The sequence below is a fragment of the Macaca thibetana genome, chromosome 1 (genome assembly GCF_024542745.1).
Source record: "Macaca thibetana thibetana isolate TM-01 chromosome 1, ASM2454274v1, whole genome shotgun sequence".
NCBI classification, from domain to species: Eukaryota; Metazoa; Chordata; class Mammalia; order Primates; family Cercopithecidae; genus Macaca; species Macaca thibetana.
In genome coordinates this window covers 197144430-197164570 of record NC_065578.1, presented here as the reverse complement: position 1 = coordinate 197164570, position 20141 = coordinate 197144430, and the positions used below count along the sequence as shown (strand labels likewise).

General features: G+C 41.7%; 2 protein-coding genes across 2 annotated transcripts in view; one reads left to right on the top strand and one right to left on the bottom strand.

Moving 5' to 3' along the window:
* The window catches only part of UCK2 (uridine-cytidine kinase 2), an 84889-nt gene that overhangs the window by 42992 nt on the left and 21756 nt on the right, over positions 1-20141 (top strand). The window lies entirely within an intron of this gene.
* Positions 1-20141, bottom strand: part of TMCO1 (transmembrane and coiled-coil domains 1) — a 168430-nt gene that overhangs the window by 136706 nt on the left and 11583 nt on the right. The window lies entirely within an intron of this gene.

Below are 20141 nucleotides of genomic sequence, written 5' to 3'. Positions count from 1 at the left end.
ACTCTCAGCCTTAAGCAATCCTCCTGCCTTGGCCTCCTAAAGCACAGGAATTATATTAATAGGTTGAGCCACTGTGCCTGGCAAAAGATGAAGTCCATCTTACCTATTTTTTTCTTTTGTTGCCTGTGCTTTCAGTATTACATGTAAGAAATCATTGCCAAATCCAATGTCATGATGCTTTATTTCTATTTTTTCTCTTAAGACTTATAGTTTTAGCCCTTAAAACAGGTATTTGATCTGTTTTGAGGTGGTGTTTTTGTTTTTTGTTTTATGTATGGTGTAAAGTAAAGAAAGTTCTAACTTCTTTTTTTTTTTTTTGGCATGTGAATGTCCAGTTTTCCCAGTACCATTTGCTGGACGATAATTTTAATATGTGAATGAAGATACTTCTGCTCACAGGAGATTTTGAGCCTAAGTATCTGGCTGCAGGGTTCTGCTTTAATATGTAGGAGGAAGAGATTCAAGCCTCTCGCTCTATCACCGGCAGACAGCACACTATAGGGAGCTTCCCTGAGGGAACTTTCTGTGTACTGTTTCCTAGAAATCTGTAGGAACCATTTCAAGTGACATGGAAGGAGGTTATTAAGGTAGGACTAGAAACATGTATTTATCGTGCTTTTTAATATCCAGTCTTCAGTTATATATGTGTTATTATTTTACAGAAGGCTTCATTGGACAAAAATTCCTTGTTAGTCTTTTTTTTAAAGAAGGAGTTTCACTCTGTTGCCCCAGCTGGGGTGCAGTGGCGCGATCTTGGCTCACTGCAACCTCCGCCTTCCAGGTTCAAGCCATTCTCCTGCCTCAGCCTCCCAAGTAGCTGAGATTACAGGCATGCACCACCATGCCTGGCTAATTTTTGTATTTTTAGTAGAGTCGGAGTTTCACCATGTTGACCAGGCTGGGCGTGACCTCCTGACCTCAAGTGATCCGCCAGCCTTGGCCCTCCCAAAGTGCTGGGATTACAGGCGTGAGCCACCTCGCCTGGCCCGTTAGTCTTTAGTATGGTGTTCTTTTTGTGTAGGGGGAGTGAATTTTGTGTGTGTGCGTGCACGTTTGCTTATTGTAGCTATTTCTCATGGTATGGAAAAAAACAGGATTTCATACTCTTAACAGGATACCCTGCACGAGGTGGGAAAATATACCTTGTGTTTTAAAGAAAAATAGTTTAACAAATGGCTTTCATCTGTGATGTACTCCAGACTTGCTGCCGCTTCATGCTCTTCCAATTGTGCCACAGGCCTGATCCCTTAGCATGTGTGCAGCTGTGGGCTAGAGGGTTGAAAGCGGTCCTGTTTCTCTTTCCTGGTGAACTCCACAGGGACACAGCTGCAGGTCTTTTTGTAACGCTCTGTATATGCACAGGAAGTCCCTTACAACCCACTCTGTTAGATCTCATTTCCTTTTCGGTTATTTGCCCTCTGTGCTCTCCGGGTGTCAGCCTGGCCTGCCTTTTCAGGGTTCAAGGAGTTGCTGGATTGGTGCCCTCTTGTGGTCTGCCTTTGATGTGTTTGGGATTTTGGGAGCTGAAGGCAAAGAAACCATAAGTGAGCCACCGAGGAGTAAGGAAGACATGACATTGAGATAACATAGGGAAGTTAAAAAAAAAAAAGTCTTTGGGTGAGGAAATTGTTTCTGAATATAACATGATAAAATCAGTTTAGGTTAATCAGTTTAACTGTATCAATAAGAAATTTCTTTGCAAAACACTAAATAAAAAGACAGCTAACTAGAAAGAATTTGTGATACAAACGAGAAATGGCCAGTTTTCTTAATATATAAAGAGCTTTTATAAATCAATAGGAAATAAAAGACCAATAACTCAACAGACAAGTGCAGATAGGATATCAACAAACCAGTTTCAGAAGAACAGAAGCCTTTTAGGCATATACATAATCTTTTTTTCTCTCTCTCTCTTTTTGCCAGCTGCTCTAGCCAGTTTACTTATTTTTTATTTTTATTTCTTTGAGACAGGGTCTTGCTCTTGTCACAAAGGCTGGAGTATAGTGGTGCAATCTCAGCTCACTGCAAACTCCACCTCCTACGTTCAAGCGATTCTCCTGCTTCAGCCTCCAAAATAGCTGGGATCATAGGTGTGTACCACTATGCCCAGCTAATTTTTGTAGTTTTAGTAGAGACGGGGTTTTGCCATGTTGGCCAGACTGGTCTTGAATTCTGACCTCAAGTGATCTGCCCGCCTTGGCCTCTCAAAGTGCTGGGATTACAGGTGTGAGCCACCGTGCCTGGCCATCTTTTAGGCATATAAAAGATGTTTACCCTCACTTAAAATAGGAAGGCAAATTAAACAGACCAAAGGTTAGATATTGTTAAGAGTAAGGGGGAAGTAGTACAGTATATATAAATCGATGGTGGGGGCTAGCTGGGCATATGTATGGAAATTTTGAAAAATGCAGATTCTTTGCCCTAGCAAATCCACTACTGGAAATCTATTCTACAAATATGTATGTATGTCCATACATTAAGTTCATTTTAGAAAAAGTTGAGACATAATTTATGTCTGTCAATGGAGGACTAGCTACAGTTCCTTCATATAATGGAATACGTTGAAGCCCTTGAAAAGGAAGCAGTCTTAAAAGTATTGACAGGAAAATCTTTGAGATACATAAGTGAATGAAGGTGCAGACAGCATGTATTAGTGTCTGTGTTTGAAAAAATTCATTCACACGTGGTTTTATATGTAGGGACTGTCTCTGAAGGGATGTACGTGAAACTGAAAACAGTAGCTGCCAGAGAAGTGATCAGCAATCTGGCTGGGAGATAGAGTAGGAAGGAGACAGGCTTTGTGCCTTATACTATTTTGTACCTTGTGAATTTTGCATCATGTTGGAGATGCAGAAACCAACCTCCTTGAAAAGGGCAGTCGAGAGAAGTAGAGTAAGATATTTATTCAGCGCAATGTTAATTATAAAAAGTAAAGTAAGTAGAAAGACCAGGGTAGGATCTACCAAAAAACAAACCAACAAACACAGAAAAGAAAACAAAAAAAAAAACCCCAGAATTTCATGTCTGGTTTTAGGTTGCCAAGATTTAATAATGAAGAAAGGACAGATTATAGAATTCTGAGATAGAGAATAGAGAGATAAAAATAAAATGTAATTATCTTAAAAGAAGTCAGTATACAATTGACTGAATTTACTTCACCCCTTACTAGAGGAATATCTTTCCCACCCAGGGCGGGAAGAAACTGATGGCCACCATCTTGGAGACAAGCTACCATGCATGCATATAAACATGGAAAATTGCTTGCCAGAATGGTAGCTACATTTATTTCTAGCAGTAGGACTTAGCCAATCATTTCTTTCTTTTACTTGTACTTTTTAGAAAGCAATTATTACGTTCATTTTTTAATAATGAGAAAAAGTGAAGCTTTCCATTTCTGTGTAATTCTTTGTATTTTCCTGACCTTCTCTTTTTTCACTTCCTGCAGTGTGAAAACCCTTTCTCCCATTGGGCTGTCTTGGTTCATCATCAGTAAAACTTCCGTATTCTCAACCCTTTCTTTTGAGTGTCCTTTACCTTTTCTGTCAAAAACTTACTCTTTCCTGATTTCCCTGTTTTCCCTGCCAGGCCTTGGAGAAGCTTTTCCCACATGCTGCTTATATTTGGGCCTTAGTGCCTAGAGGTGGGAGGTGGTGCTTCCTTCTTACTTCCTATTTCTTTCAGACCATTCTCCCTCCCTTCCTCCTGCCTAAAACCCCAGCTTTGGATGTCACATTACCAGAGCCACTCACTACTCCTGAGCTATTTCTCTGTGATTTTATCTCCTACCTTACTGTCTCTTTCTTTCCAATATCATTCCTTCCTTTAGTTCTTGGCAATTTCAGTGTAAACATAGGTAATCGACTTTAGCCATTATCTCTCTGTACCTTAGACCTTATCATTACCAGTAATTGCAGTCCTCCATAACCTTAATTTAATGCATCCCATCCTCTGAGGACAACCTTCTATTTTATGAATTTACTTCTCTACTACTTTTATTTTAAAAACAAAAGAGACAACGGTAGATGGAAACTTGATTCTGCCTTTATAAGCACTGATTGTCTGTGCTCCACAATAACCTGGGCCATTTCCTGGACCACCCAGCCTGCTTCTTGAGGGAATGCTTTGTGATTTTGATTGTTTATAGATATTATGCTGGACCCCTGTTGACTCCAGTAGGGATGACACCATGTTTGAGAGACTGAAGAAAAGACCTGGAAATACCGAAAGAGACATAGGGTTTATTTGGGGGACTCTCATACAGAGCTGTCCAGTGACGATGGGCTTGGCAGGAAGCATGCTGCTACCTTTTGTAAAAAACATGTAGAGTATATAGCATTTTCGTTTAGCATCCTCCACCTGGCAGCCTCCCAAAACAAAGGGTCTTCATCCCCTGCATTAAAAGGGGTAGGCCAGGGGTTTGGATGTCTTTAATAGATAAAGAATGAATCTCCAGGTTGGCCACTCGGATTTCTCAGCCTGGAACTCCAAACCAACACTCTTCTCATTCTTAGGATATGCTTCAGTTATGGCTATCAGGTGCCTCTGCCATACAACAGAAATTTTTTTTTTTTTTTTTTTAACGTAAGAATTCCTTTTCTTCCATCTATACGTTGTTAAAATGGAAGATTTTTTTTTTTTTTTTTCTTTTTTTACCAAGGACATGAAAAGCCTTGCAGTTGCTTGGGCATGCTAGGAGAGGGTGCTGTCCTTTGCCCTGGTGTTTTCTTAGGTGGCCGTGGCAGGAACACCAACTCTAAGGAAATGGGTGCTTTTTCTTTCTTTCCTGGAACATAATGTATAATCACTAGTGTGTTGTTTTAATTGTGTAATGTGGTTTAATAGTATGATAATGTAGTTTTGTGCTGTTTTATAGATGTGAAGAAAATAAAACTAATGGGAATGAATCAGTGATGAAGTTTTCAACTGAGTTACCAAAAAAAAAAAAAAAGCTTCTTAATGGAATTTCCTGGAAAGATTTGTCTAAATGAAAATTTGGTGGATCTTAAAGAAGATAATAATTTTTATTGAACATATAGTTTGTGCTAGCCACTATCTTAGGCATGTAGCTTATTAACACTTACGGCCCATTTCTGGAGTGGATATGGTTACCTACAGTTTAAAACAAGGATGCCAGTGTTCTAAGAGGTTGAGTTGCCTGAGATATCACTAGTGTGGTAGAGTCAAGAATCAAGCCAGGTCCTGTGTGCCCTGCTCAGCCTGACTGTAAAGGACTATGTAGGGAAACTCTCTGAAACCACGTTTTTCCTCTACTCTCACACCACAACAGTTAACACAGAAGACTTCTGTGACCAATTGTGGTGAGAGAGGGGGGATTTCCTCCCACAGCTAGGCACAGACACCAGTTGAGTGTCCTCCAATTTACTTGCTACACTATTTACCTGGAGAGTGTCAAATCCCACAGGTTGGACACTCAAGTCTCTAAGACTGCCCGTGCCCCCTGTAGACATGCAAACCTGAGCTTCTGGAACTTCTGACTTCAGGTTGGGATTCCCATAACCTACCCCCTCTTTGGGTTTGATTAATTTGCTGGAGTGGCTCACAGAACTCAGGGAAACACGTATGTTTACTGGTTTATTATAAAGGATATTTTGCAAAGGACACAGAGGAAGAGACGCATAGGGCAAGGCCTGGGGAAAGAGGTGTGGAGTTTCCAGCCCCTCCCTGGTGTGCCACCCTCCAGGAACCCCCAGGTGTTCAGCTCTCCGGAAACTCCGTGCACCCAGCCCTCTTGGATTTTTTGAAAGCGTTCCTTCCTACAATGCTCAGCCCTCTCAGGGGAGGGTTTGAGACCCACAATCTGAAAGGTGCGGAAAGATTAGATTCCTGCCTCGTGCCAGGTGAAAGGAAGGCAGGAAAGAGATTCTGTTTCCTGAGGCCTAACACACCCAACAGTATCACAAAAGATTGTAACAAGGGCTGTGGGAGTTATGAACCAGGAACCGTGGCTGAAAACCATTATAAATCATAACACCACAAGGACCTATATTTTGCTTTTTAGAACATTGTAGTAGGTGGGTAGTTTTCATCCGTCTTGCTTCTTGAAATCCATCTTGCCCAGAAGTTTATTGGGCATCTCTATGGAAACACAACACCTCTCTTAAATGGCAATTTCACACATCTGCAGCCTAATAATTGCTACTCATTTTGAAGACCCTGAAGCACACCACTGGATCTGGAAGTGACTTCTTAGTCACCAAGGAAACAGTAGATTAAGTCCTGTGCTCAGTATAGTTTTACTTCTAAGTTGAGTATTTAGTAAGTATGATAAATTATTAACCAGGATATTTGATGAGGTAGACACGCCTATATTCCAGACAGCAGCGGTTTACCATTAGAGCAAACAGAACACACCAGGAAAAATTCTGCAGGACAAGTTTGTAAAATGGAATGATACATCTTTATGACATACATCCTCTGCAAGGAGATAAAAACAGTGTATGTACAGAGTGTACATAAATAAAATTTGAAGAAAGTACTCACATCCTCTGTGATTTAAAAAAAAGAAATTGAATATACCCATTAAAAAAGTGACAGGTGTATTAGTTTTCTATGCCTATAGTAATAAGTTACTACAATCTCGATGACTTAAAATGACAGAAATTCATTCTCTTTTAGTGCTGGAGGCTGTAAGACTGAAATTTAGGTGTGGACAGCATTGACCTCTTCCGGAAGATCTGAAGGAGACACATGCCTCCATCCTGTCTCCCAGCTTCTGCTGCTATTCCTTGCATCACCCCAGTCTCTACTTTCACCTTTACATGGCTTTCCCTCGTGTCACTCTGTCTTCACTTTTTCTGTTTCTTAGAAGGACACGTGTCATTGGGTTTAGGGCCCACTCTGATTCAGGATGATCTCATCGCATGATCTTTAACTTAATTACATGTGCAAAGACCTTTTTTCCAAATAAGGTCACATTTTGAGGTTGGGGGAGTTAGAACATGATTGTGTATTTTGGGGGGCAACAATGTAACCCTCTTATAGCTCGTCCACTGGCCCCCCAAAATTTGTACTGTGTGCAGAATACGTTCACCTCATCCCAATTAATTATTAACACTGCTTTGTGAGGAAAAATTAAGAATTTTGAAAAGTGAGAGGCTAAATTTCAGGGGTAAATAAAAAGACAAATGGCAGAAGATGGATGGTCGCTAATCTTTTTTTTAGATAAACATTTTGTTTTGAGATAGTTGTAGGTTCACAAACACTTGTAAGAAATAATACAGAGAGATCCCATGTTACAAAAGACACCAGGATGTTGACATTGACACAGTGAAGATACAGAACATTTCCATCACTGCTGCTGTTTTGCTGTTTATTACCTGCCCTGGATTTCCTGCCCCTCCGCCACTCCCTGTCCCTAACCCTGGTCCACCACGAATCTGTTCCACAATTTTATATAAATATAGCCATACTGTGTGTAACCTTTTGGAATTGCCTTTTCTTACTCAGCACAGTTCTCTGGAGATTCCTGCAGGTTGTTGTGTATCAGCAGTTGTTCCTTTCTATTGCTGAGTAATAGTCCATCGTATGGATATACCATAGTTTAACCATTGGCCTAATGAAGGCCATCTGGGTGGTTTCTAATTTTCGGCTCTAACAAAGCTTATGTGAACATTTGTGTATATATTTTTGTGTGACTGTGTTTTCATCTCTGTGGGATGAGTACAATTGCTGGATCATATGGTAGTTTAGTTGCATGTTTGTTATTTTTTTAATACGCTTTTTTAAAGAGCAGTTTTAAGTTCCTAGCAAAATTGAGTAAAAGATAGAGATTTCTCTGATTCCCCTTGGCCCGACACATGCACAACCTCCCCCATTATCAACACACCCCCCATCAGAGAAGTATGTTGGTCCTGGTCACGAACCTACATTATCACATCCTTATCAACAAGTTCATAGTTGACATTAGGGTTCACTCTTGGTGTTGTACATTCAGTAGGTTTGACAAATGTATAATAACATGTTATCCACCATTATAGCATCATACAGAATAGTTTCACTGCCCTAAAAAAATCCTCTGTGCTCTGCCTATTCATCCCTGCCTTTCCCCTAACCCCTGGCAACCACCGATATCATTGTTGTCCCTATAGTTTTACCTTTTTTAGAATGTCGTATACTGTAGTTGAAATCATACAGTATGTGACCTTTTCAGATTAGCTTCTTTCACTTAGCAATATGCATTTAAGGTTTCTCAATGTCTTTTCATGGCTTGCCAGCTCATTTCTTTTTTTTTCTTTTCTTTTTTTTTTTTCTTTTTTTGAGACAGAGTCTCGCTCTGCCACCTGGGCTGGAGTGTAATGGCGCGATCTCGGCTCACTGCAGCCTCCACCTCCCGGGTTCAACTGATTCTCCTGCCTCAGCCTCCCGAGTAGCTGGGACTGCAGGCATGTGCCATTACACCCAGCTAATTTTTGTATTTTTAGTTGAGACAGGGTTTCACCATGTTGGCCAGGGTGGTCTCGATCTCCTAACCTCATGATCCGCATGCCTCGGCCTCCCAAAATACTAGGATTACAGGCGTGAGCCACCACGTCCGCTGCCAGCTCATTTCTTTTTGGCACTGAATCACATTACATTGTCTAGCTGTACCACAGTTTACTCATTTACCTACTTTAGTACATCTTGGTTGCTTGCTTCCAAGTTTTGGCAATTATGAATAAAGCTTCTTAAATACCATGTGCAGGTTTTTGTATGAACATACATTTTAAACTCCTTTGGGTAAATACCAAGGAACATGGGTGCTGGATTGTATGGTAAGACTGTTTAGTTTTATGGGAAACTGCCAAATTGTCTTCCAAAGTGGCTATACCATTTTGCAGTCCCAGCAATGAGTGAGAGTTCCTGTTGCTCCACATCCTTGTCAGCACTTGGTGTTGTCAGTGTTCTACATTTTGGCCATTTTAATAGGTATGTAGTGGTACCTTGTTTTAATTTGCATTTCCCTGATGACAATAGATGTGGAACATCTCTTCATATGCTTATATGTCGTCTATATGTCTTCTTTGGTGAAGTGTCTGTTAAGGTCTTTAGACCATTTTTTGTCAGGTTTGTTTCTTACTGTTGAATTTTAACAGTTTTGTGTTTTTATTTTTTGGTATATTTTGGATAATAACCTCTTTCAGGCATGCCTTTTGCAAATTATTCTCCCAGACTGTAGCTTGTTGTCATTCTCTTGGCAGGGTCTTTTGCAGAGCAGACCACCATGCCTGGGTTGAGGTTCATTTTTTTGGTCAATGGATATCCATTCAGTTGCTTCAGCACCATTTCTTGAAAAGGCTGTCCTTCCTCCACTGAATTGCATTTGCATCTTTGTCATATCAGTTACTTATATTTGTGTGGGTCTGAAATAAGAGATTGGCCCATATCTACTGATTATTGTGTCGGTTTCACAAATTAATAAAAGAAAATCATCATATTCATAGGACGTTTGCTTTTTATTATTTAATATTATTATTTTGTCAGTAGTAGATTAGCCCTGAAAATTTATGATGACTTTCAGTGTGATGAACTTACTCCTCCTTGTACAGGAACATGGTCTGTGTGGCTTTGGGAGTTCTTTTTTTTTCTCTTTTTTGATTCTTGGAGTTTTGGGGCCCCGGAGATGGTGGTGATGAATGATGAATTCAGCAAAACTTAGAAAGGAACAGTCGAGGGAATTGAGACAGCCAATAGAGGACTTGAACCCCTTTCTTCAAATGCTATGAGGAATAAATAATAAGATTGGTTTTCAAAGATGTGAAAGAGACTCTCAAAAAGGAAGGGAAGTGGGTGCTTGGCATTGCTTTCTCTTTCCTTCCCCTGTTGCTCTGTATTTGGGCATTAGATGTGGGTGCTGGAGGAGAAATTAAGAAGAAATTTTAAAAAATCTTGATAACTAGACAGTCTGATTTCTGATTTTCCAGTTTGGATAAGCATTACTACATGGAAGAATTAACTAAAATATACTTTGTACAACAAAGCACTGTTGTGCTGTTACATCCACATTAAATGTTTACTCATGTGTGGCCTGCAATTTGGAAAGATTCAGCAGAGGATCCAACTGGCACATTGTGCTCTCTTGATCTATTCAGTTTTTTAAAGACAGAGGAAAGTCAGCTTTCGTTTTGTGTCTCATACCCAAGGACTTCAGTTCTTTCTTTCAGTCCATAATTTCTGTAATAAGCGTATTATCTTTGCTCAGTAGACCAGTCCCTAGCAAATGGGTGGGTTTTGGCGTGTCACCCAGGATAAGGGGCCCAGTTTGTTGTTTTTCACTATCCCAATTTGCCTCTTAACGCTCAAGTAAAAGGGGAAAGAAATAGACCCAGCCTCACTTGCACCCACAAGTCAGTAATAATTAATCTTCTAGCAGGTCTCCTCTTTGTTTCTACCTCTTGGAGAGGGCATCATAAGCGGCAGTTCACCAAAGTTAGCAACAAGCCTGGATCTATTCAGGTTTTTTTGGTGCGTGCGCATGCGCGCGCGCGTGTGTGTGTGTGTGTGTGTGTGTGTGTGTGTGAGTGAGTGAGTGAGATGCCTTTTGTGTTTGTCCTGTGGGGACAAGTACAAAGTAGGATCCATAGATTCCATATTCAGCCTTAGCATAAAGACTGAAATTAATTACTATTCTTTATGGAATAATTTTAATTCAATTGCGAGGGATACATTGCCCCTTGAATCTCAAGCATAGCCCTATTTTGTCTTTGCTTGGTGGTAGCTGTTAACCAGGCTCTGGGTGAGCGTAGAACTTGGTCTCACATAAGCCGTGTAGACACCTCTTTGCCTTTTTGTTTAAGATGATGTAGCAGGCTAGGCGTGCTCCCAGCACTATGGGAGGCCGAGGCGTGTGGATCACTTTGGGTCAGGAGTTTGAGACCAGCCTGGCTAACATGTTGAAACCCCATCTCTACTAAAAATGCAAAAAATTTGCTGGGTGTAGTGGTGCACACCTATAGTCCCAGCTACTCGTTAAGGCAGACGAATTGTTTGAACCTGGGAGGCGGAGGTTGCAGTGAGCTGAGATCACTCCACTATACTCCAGCCTGGGTGACAGAGTGAGACTCCGTCTCAATAAAATTAAAAAAAAAAAAAAAAAAAAAGATGATGTAGAAGAACCATAGTTCTCATTTTTGGCCAATTTGCCTTCCAGATTTTCTCCGTCATGTTTACCTATACCTTTTATGTGGTTATAGTCAGAGTATTTGTACTATATTCTCCATTATCTCCTGTCCTCATATTTATTTATTTACTCAGGGTGTTTTCTTATTTTCCCCCTATCTTGATCAATTTCACCGTAAGTTTGTTACTGGGCAAGAGGGTAGACATGTTGATTCTTACTCTACTGCTTTTTAAAATGGGTTTACCAGTTCACAGCACAACAGCCGGCATGAGTGTACCAGTTTTGATGTGGTAAAGTTTTAAACAGTTGGTCTCCTCATTTCTGCTCCCGAAAGCACCCACGTGGGCTCATGTGTTTCCCAGAGGATTAATCCCAACCCCCTTAAGCATGGACTTAGACACCATTTTCAACCAAAGGATGAGCTGTAGGGGATCAGAAGTGACCTACCTTTCTCTTTTCTTGATGAAATATTTATCAGAAAAATCAACTTCTAAGAAAGTCCAACAAACATGTGCTTTGCAGAGCCCCTCAGGGAGTAAATTACAGAGCCTTGCTGAGAATGTTTTGCTCCTGGTGGTTCCAGTGTATTCAGTGTACACATGTTGGCTTGTGGCTCTTTTCTCATCAGAAGATTTCCATCCCCTTCTGATGAGGTGGCAAGACAAGCCAAAGCAGTTGTGTGGTGGCGAAGAGCACGCATCCTGAAGCCAGCCCACCTGACTTTGAAGACAGGCTCAACTGTTTTTCAGACGTTTGACTTTGGTCTGAGTCACTTAATCTGCTTCTCTGACTCAGTTTCTTCTTATGTAAAATAGGGATAATAAGAATACCCACTTCATAGAGTTGATTTGAGGATTAAATATAACCAAGTATATATGAAGCCCTTAGAATAGTTCCTGGCATATAGCATGTTTTGTGTGTTAGCTATTATTATCATCACTCAGTTAATTTTGAACCACTTAATTTCCAGGTGCTGGTGAGTCTAAAGAGCAGAGCCAAACATGTAATTACATAAACCCAGAAGCGAATGTTTCAAATGTCTTTTCTAGTAATAGAGCTTAATGAGATTGGCACTTTAGGGAAAAGTCCTAGGAACCCGTTTATGTTGGTGACTGTTGATCAACCAGAAGATTTCTCAGACGCAGTCTAACATCTGCGTCTTTCTAGGCTGGACTACCTTTGCTGCACCAGCAGATGGATCAGGAGTTAAAACTGGGAGCTTCTGTTGTGGGGAATCTTCGTCTTCTACTGTTAATAGCCTTTTGGGTTTCCCTCTCCTGGGTACTACTTTTCTCTATGGAGAGCTTGGTCTGTGGCACAAACAGGTGCTGAAAGGGGGAAGATACACCTCTGGGTAAATATCTGGAGGTAGGCAGGTGACAGAGTGCCCAGTGGTCTGGGGACACTGGTTCAGGCGAATGTTCATCACCTTACCCTTTAAAACTCACATGGAAATGGCTTGGCTGATAAGTTACTTGTGGTTCCTGGGATAATTAAGGCAGCCTGATAGACCAGGACAAAGGATTTCCTCAGCTTTCCAGAGAACATTTCTACCAAGAGCCATGTACTAAGGAGTGCTGGTTATGTGGGTGTTGACATCAGTATTAGTATCACTTCTGTTGAAAGTGACAGAAAACTTCTAAAACAGGGTGTAAAGATAGTCTACCTCATTCTTTCAGAATGTTTGTGCTGCTGTAACAAAATACCTGATACTGTGTAATTCATGAAGAACAGAAATTTATTTCTCACAATTCCGGAGGCTGGGAAGTCCAACATCAAGGTAGTGGCAGGGTTGGTGTCTGGTGAGGGCTGCTGTCTGCTTCCAAGGATGCACCTGGTTGCTGAATCCTCTGGAGGGGACTAATGCAGTGTCCTCACATGGCAGAAGAGCAGAAGAGAATGAATCCACTCCCTCAAGCCCTTTCATAAGGGGCCTCATCACCTCCTAAAGGCCCACCTTCTAGTACAATCACATCAGCAGTTAAGTTTCAGCATTTCAGCATGTGAATTTTGCGGGGGACACATTTAGACCTTAGCACTCACTCTTTTTTTTTTTTTTTGAGACGGAGTCTCGCTCTGTCACCAGGCTGGAGTGCAGTGGCGCGATCTCAGCTCACTGTAACCTCTGCCTCCCGGGTTCAAGCGATCCTCCTGCCTCGGCCTCCCAAGTAGTTGGGACTACAGGCACATGCCACCACGCCCAGCTAATTTTTTGTATTTTTAGTAGAGATGGGGTTTCACTATGTTGGCCAGGATGGTCTCGATCTCTTGACCTCGTGATCCGCCTGTCTCGGCCTCTCAAAGTGCTGGGATTAGAGGTGTGAAGCACTCACTCTTAATGGCTCTCAGCTCTAATTGTTTGAATCTTGGGCTTTTATTTAGCTGCTCTCCAATCCTTAGCATGATAGCAATGCTGCAAGGTGGCTGCTTGAGCTTCAGCTATCAAGTCTTCATTTGAGTCAACAGGAAAGAATGTCAAAAAAGGCAACAGTTGCATAGTCATGAGGAACTGCAAAGGAGGCTGAAAATGCATTTTGTGTGCCCAGCTAAAATTCAAGGACCGATGGCTCGAGCCCAGGAGTTTGAGGTTGCAGTGAGCTAAGATCACACAACTTCAAAAAAGACTTCTGATAAATTTGGACATTTCTGTTTAACAGACATTTGGGAGACACACCCCCACCCCCCACCCCAGGTGCCTGAGAAGAAAAACTTAATCACACTCTTGGTCCTTATGCTCCAAAAGCTCTTCGGTTATTTGATTGACCCATGGCTGCTTTTTGGTACTGGAGAGAGAGCCTTATTAGTAATTTAGTGAGTTTCTAATTTAGATCCTGTATGTGATGGGGTGGGTGGGTGGTGGTGATTATATTGTAGCTAGGAGCTCCTAGTCAGCAATGCATGGGGTCTAGGGCCATCCGTGACTTCAAGAATCGATGGCCTAGGGCAGCCCACTTGGGTCCCCTTACACACTGTGGAAGCTTTGTTCTTTTGCTTTTCACAATAAATCTTTCTGCCGGGGGTGGGGGGCGGGGGCGGGGAGGGGGGAAGAATAGATGGCCTTGCAGATATTCTGGGGAAGCATTTGAGTGACATCTCTCTGTTGTGCCACTTAACCAGTTGAATAGGAAGTTGAGCCAGCAGGTTTGAACCTTGTTCTTAGTTTTAAACCAGGGCAAATTACTGGTGCTTTGGTTTTCTAATGCTTGTAAATTAGAGCTTCTGAGCCTTGTGGGGAGCAACCCCTACCCACAAAGGAGTGATGTAATGTCTGGGGGCCGCGATGGTTTCTTCCTTTGAGATGGATACCATATAAGCTAGTGGTGATACTTACTTAATGATAGTGACAGGGAAAGCTACTGCCAAGAGTAATTGATGTGACCCACACATAGTCCCAGAGCCAAGGAGCTAGATGGGGTCTTCCTGCCTGAGGAAGCCAAGCTTCTGGCGTTCGGGCATTCTTCTCTGCTGTGATGTTTCCCATCCTGGAAAGCAGGAAGGAAATGATTAATCAGTGTGCCTCACCTGGAGCTGATTGGCTGTGGTTGCTAAGTTTTCCTCCCTCTGAGCAGCCCTCCCTGTGATTCTGAAGCAGCTCATCCAGAGTGTTACAACAGACATCTTGATGGGATTCAAAAATGTTGGGCAGCATGGTTATCTGGTCTTCTTCTGTAAGGATGACTGTGAGATGTGCCAGCCCATTCCTTTAGGGACACACCCAGCCCGACGCCCTCCCGAGGGCTGCGCTGCTCTGAGCTGTCCAGGCTTGGGCTATGTCAGGTTCTGAGCACTGAAGTGTAGTGGAGGGTATATGACAAAGAGGCGTCAGAGCTGATTGCCCTGCTTGTTTTCTTTTACTCATCCAGTGGTCTTGGAACTGGACAAGAGGATTTTGTGGATTAGATCCTGGAAGACACACACTAGAACTAGCATAGCAAGATTGTGTCTAGGCTGTCAGAGCCACCTCCAGAGTGAGAACGAGTTTCGAGAACTATCCTTTCTGTAGCAATACAGGAACCTGTGCTGGCTCAACAGCTGCCCTTTTGGAAACTGCCAGCTGAAGGGGCCTGTTGATAAGCTGTTGACTGCTACTGTGGCTTCCCAAATGGGAGGTCTCTGCTAAAGGAGTTCATTGTTCAGCATGTCTAGTGGACCCTGGCTCCTAACAGCTGGATTCTTTTGAACATAATAAACATTTCTAGAACAGGTTTTCTTGGTGGGCTTTTAGCTTCCTTTTAATAGGCACATCACTTGCCTGCCTTTAGTTCTAGAAGTTCAACATAAATGTTGACTTTAATGATGCAGTGGGACAAAACAGTATTATATTTCTCATCAGTTCCCTCCCTGTCTCCCTTCCCCTGTCATTGTTTTCCAGAGTTAGAGTACGTTTATGGAGAATATTGGGGTGGATGCCAAAGCGGCTTATGTTCTAAAATCGTGAAAAGAATTGTGCAGTTGGAGTTAGACCTGTGGTTTGAGACTCAGCTTTGGGACTGAGCAAATCATTTCATGGGATCAGTTTTCTAAGCTTCAATTTCCTCATTAGGAAAAAAGAAGACAAAGTAATATTTCTTTGTAATAGAATTAAATGAGATAATGTCTTCAGAATGCCATATAAGTAAAGAAATTGTGAATCACCTGCACTGATTTCTTCCATAGGTTTTTTTTTTCCTTTCTGAAAATACCTTGTATTGACCTTCGCCTAACTTTGTATTTGGACAACAGGCCACAGTCCTAGCAGACCTTTAACCCTCCTGACTCCAATTTCAGTAATGTGTTAGAAGTGGCAGGGACAGAATATATTCTGGATTCATTACACTAAATATAGAGATATATACAAAACGAGGCTGAACTCACACTCCAGTGGGCGGTGTCAGTTTGCCTGTGAGACAGCGCCATGCAGCTGCAGCCACTAAGTGTCTAGGCACTGGAGACGGACTGCTGGAGTGGGAATCCTGGCTCCATTCGACCTCTCTTTGCCTCCATGTTTGCCATCTGTGGTGTGAGTGTGATAATAATTCCCATCACATAAGCTTGTGGTATGCACATGAGATCATTTTGAAGTACTGAGCCTAGTACCCAGCATATAGAAAGAAATGGGGCTTTTATTATAGTAATACTAATTTTTAATTGTGGTAAAATACACACAACATAAAATTTACCATCGTAACCATCTTTACGTGTACATCTCGGTGGTGTTGAGTATATTCACATTATTGGATGGCCAAATTCCAGAACCCTTTTATTGTGTAAAACAGAATAAGACAAAGTATATCCATTCAACAACTCTTCATTTTCCCCTCCCCTCAGCCCCTGGCAACCGCCATTTAACTTTCTGTTTCTGTGAATTTGACTACTTTACATAGTGGAATCGTATGGTATTTGTCTTTTTGTGACTGTTAGTATAATGATTAAGTCTTAGCCCACTGTAACAGTTGTACCCTTTCATGTTTTAGATTTCTGTAGGCTCAGGATTGCCTGCCTTCTCAAACCCTGGTTATTGGTGGATTATTTCTCTTTCTTTTCTTTTTTCTCTCCTATTTTTTAGAGATAGTCTTGCTTTGTTGCCCAGGCTGAAGTGCAGTGGCATGATCATAGCTCACTGCAGCCTTGATCTCCTGGGCTCAAGCAGTCCTCCTGCTTTAGCCTGCCACACGTAGCTGGGACCACAGGCACAAACATCATGCCTAGATAATTTTTGAATTTTTGTAGAGGTGGGGTCTCACAGTGTTGCCCACCCTGGGCTTGAACTCCTGGGCTCAAGTGATCCTCCTGCCCTAGCCTCTCAAATCACTGGGATTATAGGTGCACGCCACTGTGCCCAGCTGAATTATTCTTAAGGAACAAGATGACACTTCAGAGCTCAATTTCATCCTTTTGAAGAGAGGGGCAGGATTAGGCAAAAGGAGAACACAGAAATGATAGTGAAAGAGATACAGAGGTGAGCATTAAGTAAGCAAAAGAGCATTTATTCAGGGCAGAGTAGAGTTTCTTTGTGGGATTCCTTCTTCCCTCTCTGCCTTCTTCCCTACCAGGTAAAAATTCAAACCTACACAGTAATAGAGAGGATGATATAACCAAACCCTAGGGACCTGTCAGCCAGATTCAACAGTTACCAGATTTTTTAGGGCCCATTTGTAACATGGCCCAGGTGGAAGAAAATGCCTAAAAAATCTAGATTAACCTAGAGGCAGGTGTTTCTTTGCTTATTTGTGCAATTTTATTTATGTCCTTCCTGATAAAGGGCTTCTTCTGCCTTGGGACTTCTTACTGTCTAAGGTTGAGGTAAAGAGCCAGGACTCTATGAAACCGAGTTACTTTAACTTCATCCATGCAGGAGAGCACATGTGGCTTCTAAGGGTGGTCATAATGGAGTGTTTGGCGCAGGGCCTGTTGCCTAGTAAGTAATCATTTACACTGTCAGCAATGGTGGTGTGTTTGTAGAAGGGAAGGGTCACCAGCCAGGTCCTTGAAAACACGGGACTGAGATGTGCAGCTGGGGGTCAACACAGTTATACTGTATCATTGATCAAGGATTGGGATGAACGCTGATTTTCTAGAATTGCACCTACTGTATGTTCATTATCCCATTTTACTGGCCATTGTACAGGTTCTATCCTCGATTGTGCTGAGTTAAGGGAAACAGTTGTTTATCTGCAAAATTAGGTAGTGTAACTTTTTAATATGCTTTTTTGATGGTGATGGGATTGCCATTTACATTAAAAACCTTTTATGGGTTTTAAGTATAAATAAAAATACCACAATTTGAATAACTAGAGAATATATATTTGGCTTCATGGATCACTTTGTTGTTTTTGTTCTTTGGAATTCTAGGAGGAATTCTGTCTACTAATAAAGGCTGTAGACTTTACCCTCCTATAACCTTAGTATATAAGAAACGTCCTAAGATAGATGCCTGGGAGGAAAAGGAAATTGAGGGCCTACAGATGTTTAAAAACTTATAGTTTATAATTGCATAGAGCCTTTGATTTCTCCACCTCCCCCCCCCCCCCCGTCCCCATCCATCTGTAGTACCCAGAGAGCCTTTGGTTTTGTTGTAATATTTTCACTTTTGAATCTAGTTTATCATATGAATCTGTTTTCTGTTACATTTTGGGGCATGGGAGGATCTGCGTTCCCAAAATCCAGAGTAGTTTTAAATGTTTTTCTGCGTCAATATGCAAAAGTATCATGAAAGCAAAATAAATTGAAAATAATTGAGTCAAAATATTATTGTTCCTCCAAAGATCCTTACTTAGTCGTGTGTCACAACTTGTATAACAGGACGTATTTTGCAAACCTGTTTAGTTTGCACTGACTTGTGCAACAGGAATGGCCAGTTTTCCTTATGCCCAGGGCAGTCAAACACAACTTTATAAGAATTGTAACTTTAAAAGATTTCATGTTTTGTGTGTGTGTGTGTGTGTGTGTTGTTGTTAAAATCAGTTGGTGAAATAAATTCAATAGTAAAACTTCTAAGATTGAGTCATTAAACCTCTAAATATGCTGGGAGTTTTTTCTGTTCTATTCTGTTCTTTTTTTTTTTTGGATACAGTCTCACTCTGTTGCCCAGGCTGGAGTACATGGCACGATCTCAGCTGACTGCAACTTCCGTGTATTGGGTTCAGGCGATTTTCCTGGCTCAGCCTTCCGAGTAGCTGGGACTACAGGCATGTGCCACCATGCCCGGCTAATTTTTGTATTTTTAGTAGAGGCAGGGTTTGACCATGTTGGCCAGGCTAGTCTCAAACTCCTGACTTCAGGTGATCCACCCACCTTGGCCTCTTAAACTGTGGGATTATAGGCATGAGCCACCGTGCCTAGCCTAAATATGCTGTTTTTCATCTCTATTATCCGGTCAACCAGTTTCTTTCCTCCTTTTTTGGAGACAGGGTCTCACTGTGTTGCCCAGGCCGGTCTCAAATTCCTAACCTCAAGCAATCCACCCCCCTCAGTCTCCCAAAGTTCTGGGATTACAGGCATGAGCCACCGTGCCTGGCAGGTCAACTAGTTTAATTAGAAGACTTGGGTTATGTCTTCTACAGCTTATGTAATATAGACATGTTTATTTTTAAATTAACCTTTGTATGAAATGAAAAAAGAAATCAGTTATTTGATAAATACAATCCTTCACTGCCTCATTCTGTTGAATGCACTTGTTTCATAATTTTCCTTTTATGAAGAGCATATGTTATCGAAGGGAAAAAAGGGGCAGATACATATATTACTATGTTTTTTCTTTTTTTTTTTAATTTTAGGATACATGTATTACTAACAACACACACAAAGCATGTAGGTTTGAGTTCATTTGGAATTGTGTTCTCCACTCTTGGTTGGGATACCCCTAAGTTGTTTTAGATGTTGGTGGTGTTTGTGTTCTTTGTCACCCTGTCTATGGTGGCACACATTTGTGAAAAGGCCACCTGGTTTACTGTAGGTGTGGAGAAGTCCATGGCTGTGGACTGGAGCAAAAGTAACCAACAGAAGTAGGATTAACGCTGTGAGCATAGCCTCCTGCTAACTAGCTGAGCTTTCTGGCCGTGGTTTTTGGTTCTATTGAAATAAAGAGATGTGCAGGGGCTGAGTGGCGTTCCATGCGTGTGCGGTCACCTTGTGATTCCAAGACGCTGTGGCCCCTCAGCACATCCTCACCGTGCCCTCATTCTACTTTCTGCTGCTGCTGCCTTTTTTGTCTGTCTATACCAGGGTGCAAGCAGGCAGGATCAGTTAGCCCTACCTTTATCAGTGGCTTTCGGAAAGGATCTTCTGGAGGAGGAGGTGGTGTGTGCTACCCTCCTTCCCTCACCATCACTGCAAGTACCTGAGAGTAGTAAGTTGTGTTAAGGAAAGGGAGGAAGGGACTTTGGGGATCCTAAGACTTCTCTGTCACAGGCGTGTCAGGTGGACTCTTCTCTATTAGCCTTTTCTTTCTTTCTTTTTTTTTAAATTTAACTTTTAAGTTCAGGGGTTTGTTATATAGGTAAACTTGTGTCATGGGGGCTTGTTGTACAGATTATTTCATCACCCA